Genomic DNA, 5,819 nt, shown 5'->3' with positions numbered 1-5,819 from the left:
GGGGGTCGTGGAGATGGTTAACAGAGCCTGGTGCCCACAGGGCAAGATGGACAGGCATGCGACGAGGATGCTGCTCAACATTCACTTCCAAAAAAGAGGGAGCCAGAGGCTGAGGGTGGTTACTGTAATAAAAAAAAAATCATGGTCCCTTTCTCTGTTCCCAGTCCTGAACCAGTTTTCAGATCCAAAACCAACTGATTAAAGAAGTGGCCAGCTCCCTAGGGGAAGGATGCTACGACATCGTGGCAAGTATCTACCGTGACGATCCCCTGAGCCCTTCCCCGGGGGGTCTGTGGCCATTTACTCAGGTGACCATACACCAGGAAAGGGGACCAACCAGACATTTTGAGGACTACTGGACACAAGGTCTGACTTAACACTGATCCCAAAAGACCCAGCACACTCCCGTGGGGGTTGGAGTGGGGGCCTGCAAGGGCCAAGAAATAAATGAGTCCTGATGCAAATCCAGTTCACAGTGGTCCCACTGGGTCCATGGACGCTGCCCAGGCCCCAGGTGTATACTTGGAACTGATAGACTTGGCAGCTGGGGTAGGTCTCCACCTGAACATCCTTCTGGTGCGCCAACTGACCACGACTGAAACGCCCCATCTCCCCTCAACACTGGCTTCTCCTGGGTTCCTGGCCGAGAACAGCACTGTCCACCTGGTCACCTAAGCCATTACCCATCTGATGGTCGCTTGGGCCGTCCAGCTCTCTCTCCTCCAACCCCAAGAGGGACACTAGGCCAATACAGCCAACACGTCCTGTAAAATCTTCCCCAGATCAGGGACGGCCCTCTTCTCAGGGTCAGGCCCTCATTGCTTCTCCTCCATCAGCAAGTGGAGACGAGTCAAGCACAACTCAACATAACCAGCACCTAGTTAATCATCTTGAGATTTTCTCTACAGCCATTCATTGATCTCAGAGAGTGGTTACTTTACATTCTTTTTTTTCTACCCAAGGTGATGCCAAACCACATCATGTGGTACCCACATCGTTTTAAACCCCTGGGCTGGTGAGATTTTTATTTTTCAAGTGTTTGGGCCATTCAGGAGTCCCTTCCTGGGGCAGACTGGGCGAGGGGTTTGTCCACATCCGCGGACAGTCTCTGCAGCCCCATTGGCTGTGGCCTCCTAAGCAGAATGTCCTTATATGAAGCAGGTTCAACAGGTAACTCTCTCTCTCTTCTTTAATAAGAACACTATAAAACACCCAGACACGTTCTGAGCAGAGTGATTTCTCAGAGGAATTTTGCGAGTAGTACATGTTCCAGCTCTTGAAAATGTATAATTTATCTTCTAGAAAGGGGCGCATAAATCTTACTGTCACTTTCTTAATGACAACAGACAGCAGTCCCATTTGCTTCCCACAGGGAAAAAGAGAATAAGTCATGAATTGAGTGTTACGTGTTGGGGGGGGCTCCAGTCCTACACAGGGGGGCCCCGCCATGCTCCTGCCTGGGGCAGGGCCTCCCACAGCCACATTCTGGGCAACCAGCCTTCCTGGAACCCCAAGGGCTAGGGCAATTGCAAAAGGAAACTTTTTCTGTTTTATCCTTGAATAGTTTCCGATGGTTTATAAGAAAGCTACTGATCGGTGTTCTTTTCGTGTATACGGACATCCTAATGAATTCCCTTACTAGGATTAGGAGTTTTTTAGCTGATTCTCTTGAGGATTTTGTGTGTATCCATCCATCAGTAAATAATGATAAGGTTGTCTCCCTTTGTCAGTGGTTATTTATCTTAATTCTGTTTTCTGCCTTTCAACAACGACTCCCATGTAGGTTCCCTGAGTTATTGGGAATGTTGACCACAGTGCTGCGCAGCTATGGGAGAATGGGTTTGGAAAGAGCAGGAACTATGGCCGGAGCCAGCACAAACGTCTCGATGTTTGGATGGAAATAGGAAACAGCTGAGAGCATTTGGGGTAGAGAACTGCCTGTGGCTCCTCTTCCTTTTCCTCTCCCTTCCTGACCAAGTCAGTTCAAAGCCCACAGGTGTCCATGACAGGGTCGGGGAGGTGCTGCTGGCCCCGAAAAGAATGTCAGAGTTCAATCAGGGAGAAAACGGTGTCCTTGAAGTTTTGGGGGGGGGCATCTGGCATGGGTATCAGAGCCTAAGAGGGGTGAGGAAGGCATCCTGGTGAGGCAGTGGCCTGATACAGCTGTTGGAACCAGAGCAGAATAAGGGGTTGTCCATGTGATGGGGTGGAATGTGGTCTCAGAGCCCTTGTGAGGTCAGGAAGCCATCCACATGGAGGGAGGGGTGGGGGGCAGCCCAGCTCAGTGGCTTGAAGCCCGAGGTGAGGAGAGCATCCATGTGGGTACAGCCTGGGCGGGTGTCCTGCAGGGTCAGAAGATCTGCCAGGTGAGGACACCAGGCCCAGCACAGGGTAGGGGAGGAGGGAATCTGCCTAGGGGAGAAGGCAATGTCAGTGAGGGGAGACTGGGTACACATCCGACACTGAGCTAATAAGTAAACATATAAGGACAATGGGAGGCAGGTTTCCCGTTGTCAAAGAAGTGACTTAAACATTTGGTGAGAGGAACCCTAGAGTGAGCCCAATGGAGTGGGAATTGGAATTAAAAGTATCCATGTGAACTTGGGGTTCGGAGATAGATGATAGATAGATAGGTAGGTAGATAGATAGATAGACAGACAGATGATGGATAGATGGATGGATAGATAGAAAGATAGATAGAAAGATCACAGATAGATAGATAGAGAGATAGAGAGATAGATAGATAGACAGACAGACTGGCATACCTTCTCTAGTCCTGCCCACTGAAAGAACCTGGGATCACTCAACACCCCAAAAGCAATGAGCGCACCCATCATCTGGAGTTTGGCTTTTGAACGTTATTCTCCATGGAAAGGAGCCCACATTCCTTGGAGAAATAACTGATGCAGGGCTCGGGCAGAGAACGTCCAGAGCAGCAGCAGCCTCCATGCTAAAGGGATTCAGGCTTGACCGTGCTTATCAGCTGAAGATGTGCCCCCCGAAACCGGGGGGTTAGAAGGACCCTTGCCCTTGAAGCTTAAAGCACTCCGTTAGATTCATTAATTTAAAGCTGACATTTTATTACTGTAACAAATCAAATAACATATAGAAAAGGAATACTCCCCCTAACTCCTCCACCCTCACCCCCACCCCCCGGGCCTGCTAGGGGACGAAGGTGGCACTGGACCCTGTGCTGTCACATCTTCCTCTACGTTCACACTAACTCGCAAACATGTGTAAGTTTGAGTTTGGCGTTGTTTTTAAAAGCTGGGTAATACCATATAATCTTGTTTACAACTAGGTTTTCCACTTCGGAGTATATGGTAGGTCAACCACCCCGGTCAACAGAAACCCATCTAAATTCTTTCCCTGAGAGATACGACATCTCATTGCGCACACATACCAGCTTCTGTTCAAACACCCCACCCAAAGGGGTTTTCAGGGAGTTCTCGTTTCCCATCCCAAACACAATAAACAGTATTTTACACTGAAGAAAAGAGAGGAAGAGCTAAAGAAACCCAGAACTCAGTTGGAAGATGGGCTCTGTGAGGAAATATTTTCAAACTTTTTATATCCTTAAGGAAGAACGACTTGAGGGTTCTAAATCCATGAAAGCTTATATGTCAATAAATAGCTGTCCTTGTATTCAAGGGAAAACTCAGGCCATTCTCTTCAACTGCAGAAAACAGGACTCCTGCTGGACTCGAGGAGGAACCCTAGACGATGGGATCCTGGAATCCAGTCTGGCGTTGTGGCTCCTGCTGTCGCCAGCCATTCCCTATGCTCAAAACACAACCCCCACCCCCCTGCGCGAAAACGAAAAAACAAAGAAATCAGGGCAAAGCCCTCTGTCAGAGGCCCACAGGGGTAATCGTGCCCCCCACTCTGCTCTTCTCGCCAGAGGAGTGTGCGCTGCCGCTGTTTTGGTTCAGAGGGGCGAGCATCGCTCTCGGCCATCGCCTGTGGCTGGCACGCTCGCTCTTCCAATAAACAGCCCAGCTGCTTTCCTTCCCATTTGTCTCACTCCCACCCAGTGTAAAATTTTAAACGGCACAAATAATGGGCGGCCGTGCCCCGGCAGGCTAGTTTTGAAGGCGGCAACACAGAGCTGTGGAAAGAATTCCAGATGCTGTTTCTGGGAGCAGAGGTGTGGTGGTCCCAGCTCTGCCTCAAGCTGTGCATGGCCCTTTGGGGTCCCTCACCCCTGGGGGCCTCAGACTTCTCGCCTGTAACCAGCCTGGAGGCCCTCGCACGGTTGCCGGGAGGATGACTTGACGTAACATCTGCGGGCTCCATCGCTCTTCCCCATGGCCTGAGCTGCAGTGGGTGGGCCAGGTAGCACAGTGGAGGGGACGGGCCCTGAGCGTGGGTGAGGATGGCATTGGAGGAGGCCAGCGAGGAGTCCAGGGGAGCAGATCGGGGTTGGGGGCAGGCAAGACTTGGGCCAAAGGTGGAGGACAGAGAAAGGGAGCGGGACTGAAGGGACCGTCAGAGCAGGTGGGGACATGAAGAGTGGGAGGGAAACCGATGCAGAGGCTGGAGTGCCTGGAGCTGGCTGTGTGGCTCAGCCATGCGGTCATCCCTGCCAGCCCCCTTCACCAGGCCAGTGCCCCACACCCCACACCTGAGCGGGGCTGCTCCGGGGCACAGCCCTGGCACACACAGTGTCACACCTGTCCTGAGACTTGCCCTTGGGCCGTGGGAGTCCATGGTTGCCCCTCCCCCTTCCTCCCCCGGACAGCACTTCAAAATGACTGTCCCATATGGGGCCCAAAAGGCTGGTCCCCGTGCCAGATGAATTTTGGGGAGACACCTTCAGTCTCTGGACTTTCACGTGGGGTAACAAACCCGAGTGTGTCCGAGCGTCTGTGGTCGGGTTGCCGGCACTGGAGATGAACCTCATCCTGGCTGACAGTCTTTGCTGCCCCCGACTCTCCTGTCCACGGGGAGGTCCACCGTTGTCATATTTACTGGGACATCCTCAGCATCTAGTAACGACCTGCACAATATTTTATTGAACTTTATTTTTTTCCTTTAAAAGCAATAAAGCATAAGTGATTCTTTCAGAGCATAATGTCAGCCATCACCATCTTTGGAAAGTTAAATATTTTAGGAATAAAAAGGGTCTTTCCGGCCCAAGTACTGGTGATGCCAAGTGTCGAGTGGAATGAGCCACAGTCCGGTTGCACATCTGGGACTGTGGGGCCGCCCGGACCCACCCGCCCACTTGTCACTTTGGAAGTTACACCCACCGTCCCACGAAGCGGGCACAACAGAGGAGTCAGGGGGACCGTGACCGGGTCACAGCTGTGACACATAACTGCCAGCTGAGGGGCCTTGACACCTCCCACTGCTCCCCCCAGGCCTCAGTTTCCTCACCTGTAAAGAGAAGGAGCTGTGGGTCCTTCTGAGGTCAAATGGTCAGTGACTTCATAATCAGATAATGGCAACATGGCTGCCACGACTCAAACCGGATTTTCACCCAAGGCGACGCATCCCAGTCTAGAGTGAGCCGAGAGGGGTCCTAGAGCAGCTCAGTGGAGCGGCACGGAATCTCACTGACCGACCCAGCACTCACCAGCCAGCGAGGCCGGCAGTTCTCACCCTGCAGGGGCACTGGCCAGACCCTCAGATTAACCGAGCGGTCACTTTTCCACTCTCCAGGAAATAACTTGCTCTTGGTTTCTTCCATGTTCTCCCTACGGTCCCCTCAGAGCACCCTGTGGCTGGTGAACCAGAATCAAAGAGGAAGCAGGAGAAGAAGTCTGCCACATCCTCAGGGTAAAGGCAGAAGAGAGGCCTGGCCTGTGACCAACGAC

The 5,819-nt window shown here is 52.1% G+C and overlaps 1 long non-coding RNA gene across 1 annotated transcript; it reads right to left on the bottom strand.

Annotated features, from left to right (window-relative positions):
- Positions 1 to 3,059: 3,059 nt before the first annotated feature.
- Positions 3,060 to 5,383, bottom strand: LOC139075647 (uncharacterized). Its single transcript, XR_011526259.1, has 3 exons — positions 5,253 to 5,383; positions 4,849 to 4,999; positions 3,060 to 4,359 (listed from the first exon to the last, which is right to left on the bottom strand). It is a non-coding gene; the product is annotated as an uncharacterized lncRNA (long non-coding RNA).
- Positions 5,384 to 5,819: the final 436 nt, after the last annotated feature.

This window comes from Equus przewalskii, chromosome 14 (assembly GCF_037783145.1).
Source record: "Equus przewalskii isolate Varuska chromosome 14, EquPr2, whole genome shotgun sequence".
In the NCBI taxonomy this organism is placed as follows: domain Eukaryota; kingdom Metazoa; phylum Chordata; class Mammalia; order Perissodactyla; family Equidae; genus Equus; species Equus przewalskii.
Note: the sequence above shows the minus strand (reverse complement) of the source record. Positions and strands in the feature narration are given on the sequence as shown.